Raw genomic sequence first — 16,410 nt, 5'->3', positions numbered from 1 at the left:
TACTTGGTTAGCAAGGTGTTATGGGTAAGTTTGGCAACCGCGATGTCTCTTCGCATCGTTTCGCTCTTAGAGAATTTACGAAGGTGAATATCTTTCATTCTATTAATCTCTGAATAAAAAAGTCATTTAGCAGTACCGGATATATCTGTCCGATAGACACCTAAATTTGTCAGACAAATCAGGAATCAAATGAAAAAAACTAATGATAATAATAATAATGATGATGATGATAACCAGTCAAAAGGATAAACATCTTCTCAACAAACTTTCTTTTGCAGTATCTAGTAAACCAAGATCCATTACTTTACTGAAAACCTGGGTTCTCAAGGATTCTTAAACAGTACATTTTACTGAATAACTATGATCGAAAGAGTGAAATAGTCGGTGTTAAGATAATTTTGACTGCGAAAACACGTATAGTGCATGTAACAACATGAATTACAGCATGAATTGCAACATGAATTACAAGGAAAAAAACTGCAAGTCAAAGCTTGCTTTCAACGAGAGAAACAAAAAACAAAACTAATGTAAAAACATATGCTAAAGTGCAACTGTTATGAATTACCATCTGTTGAAAAATGCGTGTATGACGACAAAGATGAAACTGAGTGGTAGATGATTCCATATCATGTCTCAGCGCCGGATAACAAACAATTGTATTAGCGGGGCTCCCACGCGCGTGGGACAGAGCCCCATACCCATGGAATATGGTCAACCTCTTCGTTTGGTTGTCATGTGACTGACCGAGCGTATGTACGTACGTAGGTACGTTCGTGCCTTCAGATTACACGGGTAGGGTAGGGGAGACTATCAAAACGAAGGGGTGTCTCAGGCGAATCTTGGGAAATGCACATCTTTTATGTTATCATTAATATTATGAACTTGGGAGCTCCACTTTTAGGCTTGGCTAAATCTATATATTTAATTACTAACTGATCAAACCTGAACATTGGAACGTTTGACAGTTTGTTCGACCTCGTAAGCTAAGCAACACCCCCGCGGTTGCCAAAAATTTCCAAGACCACCAGTAAAGCTCTTCTGTTGTAGCATTAATATCATCAAAAGGAAGGGGTAGATATGTTGAGAACTAAGTTATTACATGAAGAACAAACCATGCCGGTTTAATTAAACATGCATGCATCTTGAGATTCTCATTTAGATGTGACTGTAGTTACCAACAGTTTTGACGTTGCGATGCTTTGCTGGGTTAAAACCTTGTACTATCCTTAGGGAAGCTACTTATTCTTTATAGGGTTTTTCTTTATAGGGTTTTTCTTTATAGGGTTTTTCTTTATAGGGTTTTTCTTTATAGGGTTTTTCTTTATAGGGTTTTTCTTTATAGGGTTTTTCTTTATAGGGTTTTTCTTTATAGGGTTTTTCTTTATAGGGTTTTTCTTTATAGGGTTTTTCTTTATAGGGTTTTTCTTTATAGGGTTTTTCTTTATAGGGTTTTTCTTTATAGGGTTTTTCTTTATAGGGTTTCCTTGCTATTTGTGGCGTCCTGTAGGTCGTCCTCTTCGCTCTTGCACAATGTAAGAATCTCCTTGATCTACAATCCCAATGAAACGTGAAAACATTTATCCGTCAATGAAGAGATGCTAAGTAATTTTTTTAGGTAATGGTATACTCACCTCACTGCGTGCAGACTGACAATTACTGTAACCAACAACAGTTACTGTTTCCATCAATTTGCGAAATTGTCGAATAACTTCCTCGCGCAAAAAGCAAGTGTTGTCATTTTGTTTAAGCAGAAAGGCTCGTCCAAAGTTCCCGCTCGTCCAAAGTTCCCAAGCACTCCTTTCACTGGTCGTACCTACGCGTCAGAGAAAGTTCGCGTTATGAGACCTTATATCAACATCACAGGCTGAAATAAAAAATTAGTACAACAATTACATCGCCTTATTTGCTTTCCAAAGAGAAAGTAATGATGTAAAAATTGACTTGCCTCTAGAATGCCAGCGGTATGCAATCAGGTTGTCGTGTGCGCCATTTTTTTCTATTTTTGTTAAATTTCAACTTCGTTTTTCCAGTCTTTCTCTTTAGATCTTGTGAAGTATTCTAACAGGCACATTTCCATACTGTCTTTCTTCGCCCAGCAAGTAACATATCCCTGTGCACGGACGTTAACATAACTGGTTATTTCTGTCCAGTACCTGATGGCATACCTATGAGTGATATGATAGTGCAGTTGGCTGGCACAGGCTATGGTAGTGTAAACATTTGCAACCTGAGAATTTGCGACTAAATGTCGCTTACAGGTTAAACCTCCCAACGGAAAGCTACCGAGACTTGTGGTTTAATCTATTATAATGCATTTGAATTATCCTTCTAATACCCTATTCCCTTTAGCAGAAGTTGTTTAGTCAAACCGGGTTTAACAGAATGAAAATCGGAAAGAGAGAAACTGATGAAAAACTGAATTTTTCGTAGGTTTCAAATGGCCGGTAACTTGTATTTTCAATGTGCTAAATTTGAAGCCGACAAAGATTTGTTTAACAAGGTAATTTTGATGAGTTTGAATATATGAAAATAATATATGTGTACTGCGGTTTCATAAAACGTATTGAAGAACCCACAATTCCTCTATTCGCTCCGACGAAGGGCTAACGCTCGAAACGTCAGCTTTTGTAATCGTTACGATGGCCAATTTACCATTTCAACTTTGTTGGTATATCCAAATTATTTCGTTACTCCCACCGACGCAGCCCCTAACAGTTTCTTTCGAAACTAACAGCCTTTATTCGGTGTTATATCATGGTGTGTTTCTAATCTCCTTTGTCCTCCTGTAGAACAGTGTGAAGTTTTAATTTCTAATTATCATTTAAATTTGTATCAGTATTTCTTCTCGATCCCCGCACTTGTAATTTTATGCTATTTTACTCCGTTAGAGCCGTTTTACAATAGATTTGATTCCGGAGACCAGAAACTTTCCTGTTTCTTCACTAGAGAAGACCTGACTCGAAAACATGTAACAACGAAGAAATTGTTTTGGCCGGTCTAATTCCAAACCCAGTTCAAGAAGTCTAGACATGTAAAAAGTGAGGTACCGAACACATAGTTATTCGTTTTTACGGAACTTAATTTCGCTAACATAGATAGCATATTTTTCGTGTCAAATGGAATTAAGTTTGGCAAATATCTCCAAATTTCGACCTACTTTATCTCATTTAATCAGTTATAGTCTTATTAAACTCAACAATAACATTTTAAAAAAACCTTGCGTCGTGCATATTTGCAACTGAAGTGAGAGAGGTTTTTTCTTTTTTCTTTTCTTCAGATGGGTGCTCGATAAGGATATTTGAGTTTACCCTTAAGTTCAGTCGCTGGGTTTTTGATGACCTTGCTTTTCTTGAAGACCCTTAACTTTCCTGTTTCTTCACTAGGGAAGACCTGACTCGAAAACATGTAACAACGAAGAAATTGTTTTGGCCGGTCTAATTCCAAATCCCCGCAAATGTTACTATTTGAGCACAGAACACTGGGGCGGAGAAAAAGAGAACAGAAAACAGCTGTTAGAATCAGTCAAGGAAATTGCCCTACCAGAGGAATGGGATATGTTTCTACAGTTTATGAATGAGTTCATCGTTCCCGTCAGAGTTTTCAACTTTTTCCTGGAGGTAGTGGTAGAAAATGTGTAAAGGAGAGGATTGATGGAGGAATTCACGGGAAGAAAAAAAACTGCCATCCAAACATACACAAGCTGCTTTGGGTCATACAGGTTTCCTTTTAAAGATAATATTCCAATGATTACGATGACTGGCATCCAACAAAAAATGTCTGTGAGGATTATGAACATTATTTTTGTCGCCATAGCAGTCTCGTTTCTAACGCTGGTCGATCTGACGCTCCGCCGATTTTCTTTACCGTAACGAACATGGCAATGTAAGCACCAAGCATAAACATGAAGGCCACGAAATTAAAGGCGATGAAGAAAGAGATCGAATACTTCCAACCTGCTGGTCTGTCAGATGACAACTGGAGAGGAAGACACATGGCCGAACGACCATAAAAACCAACGCATGATTCCTAAAAGCCACATAACTGTGCGCAAAAAACATGTACGATTGAAAGAATACCTCTTGAATCTGAATGGAAACACTATGCAAACAAGTCGGTCAGCTGTGATAATTGTCAGCATTGCCACAGACACCTCACTTGAAACCATGGACAAAACTCCGGCAAACTGACACAATTTACCGGTCCTCCAGGATGCGTCATGTTTAAAATACACTCCTTGCCACTGACTGTCTTTAATGGCGATTATTAATAAGTACATCCCATAAGAAAATCAGATACCGCTAAATTTGTTAAGAGGAATGAGTGAACTCGATTATCTTCCTCCAAGAAACATCTCCATATTACCACAATCAAATTCCTTGCAAATGCTGAGATTCCAAGGATCCATATGAAAATCTGAAGATTTTTGTTTTTCATAAGGCCATCACAGCTTTAGAAACCATCTGCAGGAGCATCACAATGTATTTGAGGAATGGCTTTAACAGCATAACAGCAATGAGTGAAATGATCCATCGCGCTGAAAAAAAGCAGTATCTTGCTCATTACAGGTCTGAATAAGGAGCAGATTATAACCGAGCCGAGGATGTTTTCTTGAGTTTTCTGATTACATAGGTGATAAGTAAAAGTTTATTTAATGATTTGTACCAAGTACTGGAGCAGAAAAAATAGGAGATGGGTCCCCTACGAGGTTTAAGCTCCAACAAACCCACCCATCCCACCCCAGGGGAGGACATCCATCACACAGTGCGTGGGAAATTAACGTCTCCTACCCCTAACCCTGCAGGAGACGGGACCTCCATTTATTCGTCCTATCCGGGAAGACTAGAATATCTAACCATTTCTTGATGTTATAGAAAGGTAGCATATTCTTCTCAATTATTTTAGGACCTTGAGTGTTGGTCCGGCCGGGGCTCGAACCCTCGACCTCCCGCACAACAGTCCAGCGCTCAATCCATTGAGCTAACCGGGAGGCGGTTAAAGTCTTTTAATCTCACTTACAGTGTTCTTAACCGGCCCAAAGCGTGAAAAGTTTCAATAGGAAGGTCCACTATCCTGTTATGGTCTAGATACCTGCATAACACTATAAACGAAGATTAAATTCAGTCACGGACATGATAAATCATTATCCATACGCAAACATGCTGTTTTAAGATGTTTTGAGATAATCCAGAATCGAATGGCCCATGTATTCGAACCTTTTCAGAAATTTAAGCATGATTCGCTAAAGAAAATGTTTAAACAGGATTTCACTGAGGAGCAAACAGATTGCTGTTGCAAAGAGATTGTTGCTATAGAGTGGTCATTTAACGGAGTGGTCCTCGTGTTAATGTAAGAAAATCCGCACCACCCAAAGTGAAAAAGTTTGACTTGACTAGGTACCACATTCTTACAGGTCGTTCGATGATCTACCATACATTTTCGGCCCTATCTTTTGAACGAATCGAAATGAATACTGACAATGATATGAAAAGGGGCAATGAACTATGCAACCTAGAAACAATGGAACGAAAGGCTTCTGGAATGATTCACAGTGAAAAGAAAGTGGAGAGCATTCAGAAGATACTTACATATATGTTAAATACTCCGCTGGCTAAACATTCCCATCTCCAGGGAACTTTTTTCATTAGATCTCAAACTTCTGTTGAGAAATTAAAAACATGTACTTGATTAGCAAAATGTAACTACTTAATTCGACTGGATATATAAAACCGAGTAAAAAGTTTCAGACTGAAGATATTCAGCCACAAAATGCCTCTAGTTAATATCCAAAAAACAACCAATTTCTAAAACTAATGGCGAAGGCTTTCTGGCCCTTAAATATTTTTTTGATCAACGTACTGTTAAGGAACCTAAATCTGAAACACTACTACGCTTAGCCGAACTAGGGCTCACACTCAATTGTTTTTCATTCGGGGACAACTTCTTCAAACAAACCAATGGTGTCGTCATGGGCACCAAAATGGGACCTAGCTAAGGCAATCTTTTTGTAGGTTTTGTCGAACACCAATTTTTCAGCCAATACAACGGGTCCAAACCTAAACTCTAAGGTCGCTACATCGACGACTGTATCGGCGCTACCTCCTCTACCAGAAAGGAGCTCACTCAATTCATAACCGCAGTCAATTCTTTTCCCCCGGCTCTGAAATATACCTGGGAAATTTCTGACAATTCTCTATCCTTTTTAGACATCAAAGTTTCAATTGAAGGCAACGGTTTATGGACTAGTGTGTATTACAAACCTACAGACTCGCAAAATTAATTGTTATATTCGTCTTCGCATCCATCTCACGTTAAGAATTCCATTCCTTTTACTCAGTTTCTAAGACTTCGCCGTTTATGCAGTGATGACTCTGATTTCCACCACAAATCAGAATCAATGTGCCAGTTTTTCGATAAACGTGGTTACCATGTTTCTGTCGTTCAAGCGGGTTACCAACGCGCCCAACTTACTGATCGACATTCAGCACTACAAACGTCACTAAAGGAAGATTCCGACCGCATTCCATTCACTCTCACGTTTTACCCTCACAACCACTCAGTCAAATCCATCGTTCTTAAAAACTTTAAATTACTTCAAAACGATCCAGAGACAAGCACTATCTTTTCGCAGCCTCCGCTCATTTCATTCAAACGCGACAAAAACATAGGCAATTTTTTGGTCAGAAGTTCTTTTCAGACTGATGACCAACCAGGCACTTTTAAATGCACTCGTCCACGATGCAAAACGTGTCCTTTCATTCACAACACTAATAAAATATCGGGACCCAAACGATCCATTAAGATCCCCGATCACTTCACGTGCACCTCCACCAATGTAATCTATTGCATAACTTGCACTTATTGCACAAAGATATACATCGGCGAAACAGGCAGAAGACTAGGTGACCGATTCCGAGAACACCTTCGCGACGTGGAAAAGAATGACAAGGACACATCGAAATCCGTCGCTAGACACTTTAATTTACCTAATAATTCTAAGCAACATATGGCAATCTGCGCTCTTTCCTTACACTTAGGTAGCACGGAAAGCCGTAAAACTCTTGAACAAAAGCTCATCTTTCAAACCAGCAGTTTATCACAGGGATCAACGAACGCTTTTCATTCCACTAATTTATTCGTGTTTTTCTCGTTCCCATGTTCCCACCAATAACGTAGCTCCATTTTCTGCCTTTAAAAGCACACACAACCCACAATTCCTCTATTCGCTCCGACGAAGGGCTAACGCTCGAAACGTCAGCTTTTGTTATCGTTACGATGGCCAATTTACCATTTCAGCTTTCTTGAGATATCCAAAAAATTCCTAAAACTGTTCATTATCCTCCTAACAACTGCGTTGCAATAAATTTAAAAAAAAGACGTATTGAAACAGATATTCAAATTCCTTTGCCTCATTAGAATTCTGGTAGCTCAGTAGCTGACCAGAGAACCCAAGCAACAGCTATATAATGAGCCTAAGGCGGTACTAATTCGCTGTGAGATGCACCGTCTGACAAAGATGAACAAATGGAGGGTCGATGGTGATAAAGATTAACAGTGGGTTGGTGCACTTTTAAAGTTTTCAATATTCAGATGCTCTGATCCAACTGTTTCATGACAGTATGACTTCATAATAAGTATTCTTGAGTCCTTTGATGACAACCTTGCATAAGAATAAACACATGCAAAGAATTTAGCGAGTTTCGTCGTACAAGAGTAGATCTTTTGAGAACTATCAAAGCAGAATCCTGGGTTCCAAACCGACAAACATTTTTGAGTCCTATACATCCCAAAACTCAACGGCGAATTAAAACACTGGCGACCGACTTCCTCTCAGTTTGCCAAAACAACCTTAACTATGAAATCTACATCAAACCTCTTATAAAAACTTTTTCAAAGCGAAAAAGTGTAGGTCTACATGCTGTTTTTCTTGTATTATCTTGCTCCTCGCAAGAGAACTCAGAGAAACTTGTCCACGTCGCCAGTATGGCATCGTGTTCTCAGAATCTTTCCAGATGTGCCACTGATTTGTTTCAAGTTGCTGATGAATCTCCAATCCTTTAGCACCAGGTCCGAACATTAGAAACCTCAACTTGAGACAACCTCCATATTTGTCTGCTGATCTGTTGTTCCACGGGCTCAGCAAAGTAACTTTTTCTGAAATACCCTGGCTTACTACTGCCATTACACCTGATAGAATTTTTGAAGTTCGAATGTTGAACTGGTCGCATGAATAGCTGATCAAGATGGCCGGACGCGTAACCAACAACAACAACAACAACTTTTATTTCAACACGATGGTGATTAAAGCGTTGCCGCTTATGGGGTCGTGCAATTGAACTAAAACCTAGGATAAAGATATGTTAAAATCGTCTCAATAATATAGAAAATATTTATCATTATTGTGAGGCATTGTTTGCGGATATTCCGCCTGGGAGTCTAAGTTGCGTAATTTGTCGGATTTAGAGGCCATTCTTGTATAGTTCTTGACATTGGATGTCTTTGCGAGATCCGGGGTGAGGGGATTCCACACAATAGAAGCTCTAAATGCTATTGAATTTTTCCGGCATAAAATAAGTGTTAAAGCGTGGCACGTAACCTCGATATCCGTTAATTTCGGCCTTCTGCTCTGCCTGTTTCTTATCTTGAACGGCATAAAAGAAGACAAAACATCAGGGAAGCCACTAAGCAATAGTAGCAATTTTGCTATTTTGCTATTTTGCTTTTCAAGAAGCTTGCAGGGTTGAAATTCAATCTGTTTACTCTCTGGAACGACGACCAGCAAAACACTAAGCCGGCAGTCGGAGCTTTCCAGAAAGGCTTTGTTACTTGTGTAGTCGAAATCCACAAATCCGAAATTCGCACTATTTACGGGCGATTCGCTAAAAGCCAATATACATAAACAAGTTAAATATACAGAACAGGAAAGCAAAACGAAATACAAATAAAACAGGCAAAATTACGGACAAAATAACGAAACTTACAAGATTATGTGGCGACTACGACGACAAGAAAACTACGGCAGAAGAAGCTATACCAAACAATAGAAACAATGCTTAAAAAATGAACACGAAAATATGAAATGTGACGTAACCTAAATGACTGGCAAACCTGATAAAATAACAAATATACACGGAATAACTGAAAACGGAAAACAATGTTCAAAGGACGTGAATGTAAAACAAAGGTGAGGCGCCGTGACTACAACCATAGTTAGTACTAACTATGGTGCAACTGGAATGAAAAAGAAATTGAAACTTTTTTCGATTCTTTTTGCTCGTTCAAAAGAAGGCATTATTCAAAGTATATAAACAGTTACGATAAAACTGTTGGCATTTTTAGTTACAGAAAGTAACACATGTTTTAATTTAGCTCATAAATTTGGCAACTGCTAACCTTTAACAAGAACATCAGCAAGTTTTCTTTCTCCCCTCCTCTCTGTTCAGTCATTTGTGAAGGAGTACTAAATCTAAGAATGCAGTTAAAAGATATTTTTTAACAATTACCAAGTCGCTCAAGTTATTTCGCAAGATAGAAATATATAATTCTCTAAAAGTCCTGGTAGTTGAGGATTTATTTTTAAGTCGGTATAATGTGGCTTGTGCAAGAAAGCACGAAGTTTTCGCAAGCTTGGCCTCCAACTAAGGCGCAAAATTATACACTACATGGTGTATTAAATTAATTCAGACTGCCCTGGACCTCTTAAGCTGACAATGCAACATTGCATTGAGAATAACGATTCAAATCAAAATTGCGCAAAGTGTTAAACCTCTATGACGGCGACTTCTTCTATATACGGCTGTATTATCACCAAAGCATAATTTGTATTCTGGCTTCATTTGTGGCTTAAAACTGATTGTTATAAGTTCTGTTTCCATATAATCACGGATTAATTACCTTTTGATGCATGTACAACTTCTTGTAATGAGCTTTTGAGGTTTTTTTTCGTAATAGAAGAACATTCTCATGAAAATATAACAATACATGAATAATTAAATTACACTCATTGTGTCGACACTTGTCGATACCTTGAAGGAGTGCTGGCTGAGCAATCACATCTGTTTCTTTCTCGAACATGTTCTCTGAGCATGTTAGTTTGACAGATGGATTAACAAGGTATTTGTTACCAAAAGCATGAAACTCCAGTAATAGTGGACAATCTGGACAGTACATGCCCTGACAACAGTACTTGTATGATGCTAAAAACAAAACAAGTTTAATAAATCCTCACTGATGTACTGAAAGTTGCTGGGTGCTCTACAGTACTTTACTTGAACTTAGGAGCAGTTGTAAACGAATCAAAAGAGTGTTGTAGTCAATCGCGCGGCCAGTTTTAAGTCAGTTGTTCAGTCAGTCAGTCAGCGAATCAGTAAGTCGATTGTGCGGTTCCTTACTTCACTTGAAATTAGTCAGAATCCGTTTTTATTTAGTCCTCGTTTACATGTTATACGAAAATAAGCGGAGTTTATTAACAGTGCGGACATGCGCTTCTTTCTTTCATGCTCTGTATAAGGAGAATGAGTAACTTGCCACTAATGCATAGAACGGATCCAAGAGTTAATACTTTGGCACTGATATCATCTGGAGTCACAATGGTAAAACTTAAGGTTCTTTTTCCTGTTGAGAGTAAAAAAAAACCAACACAATCGAGTAAATGTCACCTGCACAGGTAGATTATCCGTCAAATTATAGTTCTGCAAATTTGAGTGCAAGGTGAAGGCTGTTTTTCTTTAAGTTACAGAAGTTAATCCCGCACACCAAGAGCTCAAGAACAAGACAGACAGCAGTAAATTCTGGAATGCCACAACAAATAACTCACCAGGTGGAAATGCATACAGGAACCTTGGATAGGTTCTTCTTCCTTTACAAATATCTGACCACTCATTCCAACAGATAAGCATTTAAACTGCAGTTCGTCCTTCATGTACACCTGCAGTCTATATAACTGACATTTATTTAGGTACGGCCCTGACTCGGCTTCTTTCCTCAGGCATCTATAATGCCAAAAGTACACAACTGCGTCAAATATTTTGTACACAAGTAAACCTAAAATAGCTTAATAAGGCCCCACCTGTCGGGCTCGTTATAGATCGTCCATCTGCGTAACTGTATCAACATGGTCTCAACTAGTCCTGAATTTGAAGGTAACTTTTCCTCGAATAACAGCTCTTTTTCGTGATATTCTGTGTATCACAATTCGCACTCATCTCCACAGGACAAAGAGAAAGTATAGCTCCCACTCTTTGGTACCTACTTTGCGAAGACGAACGGGTTTCAGAAAATATTTAACATGAAATGACTAAGTTACACGCCTACGCAAAAGGAAACTGTTAATGATTCAGCTACCTTATATTCAGATTTTTTAACGCTTAATTGAGTCAATATGCATGTTATTAATACGTAAAGCCCAGCAAATAGAAATTGTGGCCATCGTCAATATTTGGCAATATGAGTTTCAATGTGAGTAGAAACCTTCAAGGATAAGTTTAGTAAGACACTCGTCCATGATTGATGGTGTAGTTTTGAAATGTGTGTGTTCATTCAGCTATGTGAACTTAAATCAGTTAAAATAACAACTTCCAAACTTTATTTAGACGTTGTGACGATACCACTCGATATGTTTTCCTTGATGAAGATTACCTCAAGGTAGGCTGTCAATCGTTCGCCATAATTGTCGCTAACTTCAAAAGTGCCAGACAAGTCAAATGTCGTTGTGTATCCAATCGGTGGTTGTTCCGGCGAAGATTGGATTCTCGCGAAGTGCGGCAAATCCTTCAGTGTTCACGTACCTATACCATAACTCCCTACTAGTTCCATAAGCTTTTGAGTTAGTCTGTCAAGGAAAGGTTTGCATGAGGAGTCTTACTTCGAAATAGAAAAAAACCTTTTGACAACTGATTGTAAATAAATAAATATACATTTATACAGCGCCTTCTTCCATTAATTGTCCCTGGCGCTTTACAATACTCTAAAACCGTAAAAATTAAAATCCTAAGAATTAAATACACTATGTAATACAATAAGGTTGCAAATAAAAAGTAAAAACTACTTGTAAAAACTAGAAATCAAATGCTTGCTTAAAGAGATAAGTCTTAAGATTAGCCTTAAAAACTGCCTCTGATAATGAAGCCTGATCTGGAGTAGTAGTTTATTCCAGAGCCTTGGTGCCGCCATGGATAAAGCCCTTTCACCATATGTTTTAAGATTCACTCTAGGCTCATCAAGCAGCCTGTTGTTTGAAGATCTTAGTGCGCGACGAAAGTCATTATACTTCAATAGGTCTTAAATGTAAGAGTTATTTGTAGATCAAAATACACCCGTCTAGGACGATTTTTTTCTATAATATTGATCTTTTAATATAGAATTGTTTCCAATAATAAAGATTTAGTAATACATAGACAGGTAAAAACGAACGATATAATATCCCGACGTTTCGGCGACTTCATGACGCCATTATCAAGGGTACAAATGAAAATAAAATTAACAAATGCGAGTTCAAGAATTACAACTAATCTGCATAGGGGAGGTAGCTACACAAATACTTTGGCACGGATAGAATCCGTTTGCATGTTCAAACTCGGTATTAATTGTTTGATGTAAAGAATCTCGTTGACAAGACAATCGAATTTGTTCATGCACTTCTTTAGAACTTTGAAACAGTTAAGAAGGTCCTCAGGGACAGCACCTGCGTGGTCGTTGTCGTGGTGCATGCGTAGTGAGGATGACGTGCTCTTATGCTATCCACGCGGGCATATAAATGCCCACGTGTGTAACCAACATAGCTCCCTGTATCGCACAGGTTACATTTAAATTGATACACTACGCACTGTTGATTAACCAGCTGTGGTTTGGTTTCACATTCTTTAAGGTCTTGACCAATTTTCCGACTGATAAATACGGGCTGGATTGTGGTTTGGAGCTTAATGCTAAGGTCTTTTTTAATTTTATTTTCATTTGTACCCTTGATAATGGCGTCATGAAGTCGCCGAAACGTCGGGATATTATATCGTTCGTTTTTACCTGTCTATGTTCCAAGAATGTGGTCATTTTGCATGTAAACCGTTGCGTGATTATTGCATACTTTTCGTTTTAAAAAAGTTAATGTTGAGGCATTATGCAGTCCATACGTGATAATTTGCATTACAGATAACGTCATCGAGGGACAAACATTCATATTTCATCATGAAGACCGACTAAGCCCCCAGCTTTTTAGCGACAAATAACATACAGCTGAGAGTTACAGATCAGTCAAGGGTTTTGACACTATCAACATCTGTAAGTCGGTTAAATTCTTCTTAGCCCTTCTTCCACTTTTTTTAGAGCAAGGCGATACCGCAAAAGGAGAGTCTGTTCATTTATCATCGTGTTATCTCGTTCAGTACCTTGAATCATGACTGTTAATGTATTTAACAATTATTGAATTCGGTTTTCGCACGATAGCGATAATTATCAAGGCCGAGGCTGAAAAGTTTTATGTGCCGAAGCCAAAGGCTGAGGCGGACAACAATAATAATAATAATAATAAAAATAATAATAATAATAATAATAATAATAATAATAATATATAGTTATATATTATTATGTTATATATATTATTTTATATATAAAATGATATATAGGTTCTGGCATCCAGACGTTTTAACTGCCACATAACAATAACAATAATAATAATAATAGTAACTTTTATTTCTATAGCGCTCTTATCCTATGTTCAAGACGCTTTACAACATTGTGCGGGGGACTTTACCAGACTGCCAGTGGCAGTTTACAAACAATAAAGGCGAATTTTTAACAGGTGCCCCCTCCCCCCAATTCCCAGTAAACAGGCCAGACCACATCACAGTAATCTCGTGATGTGGGTTCTTTAACGTCCCCTGCCTAATCAAATTATCTAATTAATAGATGCGGGAGACGGGACCTACGGCTTATTTGTCCTTATCCGAGAAGACTAGAATGTCTATCCATTTCTTGATATTATAGAAAGGTAGCACATTCTCCTCAACACAAACTGAGGCCTTGATAATTATCGCTATCATGCGAAAACCGAATCCAATAATTGTTTATTATGCATATTCCTGAGCTGCACTTGTACAGACAAGACGTCACCTCTACATGTATAAAATCTATGGCTTGCAGGTATGACGTAAGAGAATGTATAATAAATAATATATATTGCTCATCGAACTGTTTTTAAGTAATCGGATGTCCGTCAGTTTTAATTTTTTAATCTTCTCTGGGAATCTCGAAATTTATTTATCTCACTCCTGTGGAGAGTTGATTTGAAACTGATTTACTCGCGATCTTCATCTCGCACTTCACATGCGGACGTTTTAACATTCTGATTATAGCATACAAGAGAACATGTCTGATATCAACATGTTCGACCTATGCGGATTTGTGACCTGTCTTGGTGTGGTGTACGACACGATTGAGTAATAGAAAGCTCCTTACAGTGATAATGCCATGTAACGTTCATAGGCGTCTTCGCCAACTGTGACGTACAAACCACACTTCTCCGTGATAACGTGTTGGTCCTACTTACCAAAGCCAGACAACGTTACTCTGCTGCTGAGAGGATTCCACTGCTGGCCATGGAACTCTAATAGGACGTGTGTACCACTCCTTGGTGGTGTACATCGAAACACAAAAGTAGTAGGCGGAAGGTTGACCATAGCATTTTCTTCACACTTCGAGTAAAACATGTTGCCATCAGATACTAACAACTTTGTCGATTTTATGTGTTGATCACAGCAGCTGATAAACATGTCTATTGTAGTTGAGAATACCCAGATCTTCCTGGTCAGTGTGATTATCAATTTCCGGGCACCTCCCTATGCAAGCAAACAACCAAAAAAAAATCTTCAAATTCATCTAAAATCTCAGTTACAAAAGTTTGGTGTATTTCATGTAATAAAAATTAATTAAAATGAGAAATGGAGCTTACATCTCTTTGGAATAAAGGATAAAAAAACTGAGAGTGGTCCGCTGCTGTCACAAGGCCATTCCCCTCAAAGACGCCTTCGCTATCAGCTTCATACTTGATCACATTCACTGTTCCGAACAAGGAAGCAAATCAATGCACACTGTAAAGTTTTCAAAAGGTGAAATTATTGCGAGAATGAACTTTTGAAGTCGTTGCCCAGGAAAAATTCATGAATTTCAAAAGTTGAATTGAAAGTTAGTTTCATAAGTGTGTTTTTTTATCGATTTTTATGTCATGTACATGAAAGGCCAGTGTCAAACATTTTGCATGCTTGGGAATCTTATAGCAGCTTATTTCTTACAATATGCTTAACAATTTATTTTCAAAGTGGTTTCAGTGACGCTGAGAGTCGCTTAACGCACATTTGTAGCTTTCCCATATGAAACCATTCATATTGCTACAATCGACATTCAAAACCTTCATGTCATCCTTACTTAACGCGCCACATGGATTCTCTTCACCGTTCAGTGGATAACCGCGCTTAAACTGCTGCCTGTCAACTGTCTCTCCGTCGTTCCAAATCCACTTCTCAGCTCCAACGCTTGGCCTTGATCGATGAAATCCAACATAAAAGTCCGTCTCTACGTTGGTCAAGAGCTTAAGTAGCTTTGGCAAAGCTGTGCTGAAAGGCTCAGAAATCTTTGGTAGTGCTAGGTCTCCTCCTAGAGGCCGACAATATGCACGAGCACCGTCCCAGGTCCTCCTTGTGTCGCCGAAGAAACGAAGACAAGTTGATCCAACAGCTTTCCAGCCAGGATAACAGCTTCTCTTACTCTCTTTGACAAAATACATCATTGCAATAAGCACATCAAAAGATTTAAATGAGGAAGACATGTTAAAAGTGACTTTAGAGATTGAACGGGCCATCTTGTTTTTTCTTAGGATGCCATAATGGCGAATTATACCCGCCTGGTTTTCTTAGATATTCCAAATCAGAACGAGGAGTAAGCGCCATTCGCTTTTTTGGGATATACAAATGAGCAATATCAATCTTTCCAATAAGAACCAAATGTGTGGTAAAAGACCCCGAAATCACATTTACGTCAACTAACTTTGTTATAACGTCAACATTCTACTTAACAAATGGTCGGAGCGAACACCACAGCTTACACTGTTGAGTTATGGATGCACACGGGAGGTTTCTAAGCACGAAAGAAGCGTAAGAGTCGCGCGAGGCGATAGTCGAGAGCGACTCTAGCCTCTTGAGTGCTTAGCAAACCTCCCAAGTGCATTCATAACTCAATAGTGTACACTGTGGCGTTTACCATTTGTTTTATAACATAATATTGATACACTGTAGCAAAAGAGGTTTCTTTTATTTAACAAATCTTACGTGACCAGAAAAAACGCGCGCGTGCGGAAAACTAGTCTTTGCATTTGCTCACGTCAGCAGCATACACCCATGGGCAAATGGTGGACGCTGAATTGGCCAA

At 38.5% G+C, this 16,410-nt stretch overlaps 2 long non-coding RNA genes across 2 annotated transcripts; both read right to left on the bottom strand.

The window, feature by feature from the left end:
- Positions 1-6,124: 6,124 nt before the first annotated feature.
- LOC148723565 (uncharacterized) lies at positions 6,125-10,188 on the bottom strand. The gene is made up of 2 exons (XR_015991829.1): positions 10,023-10,188; positions 6,125-9,463 (listed from the first exon to the last, which is right to left on the bottom strand). It is a non-coding gene; the product is annotated as an uncharacterized LOC148723565 (long non-coding RNA).
- A 132-nt stretch (positions 10,189-10,320) lies between these two features.
- Positions 10,321-10,921, bottom strand: LOC148723564 (uncharacterized). Its single transcript, XR_015991445.1, has 2 exons — positions 10,814-10,921; positions 10,321-10,611 (listed from the first exon to the last, which is right to left on the bottom strand). It is a non-coding gene; the product is annotated as an uncharacterized LOC148723564 (long non-coding RNA).
- Positions 10,922-16,410: the final 5,489 nt, after the last annotated feature.

The sequence above is a fragment of the Stylophora pistillata genome, chromosome 9 (genome assembly GCF_964205215.1).
Source record: "Stylophora pistillata chromosome 9, jaStyPist1.2, whole genome shotgun sequence".
NCBI lineage: Eukaryota > Metazoa > Cnidaria > Anthozoa > Scleractinia > Pocilloporidae > Stylophora > Stylophora pistillata.
The sequence above is the reverse complement of the archived record's forward strand: the minus strand, read 5'-3'. Positions and strand labels throughout refer to the sequence as shown.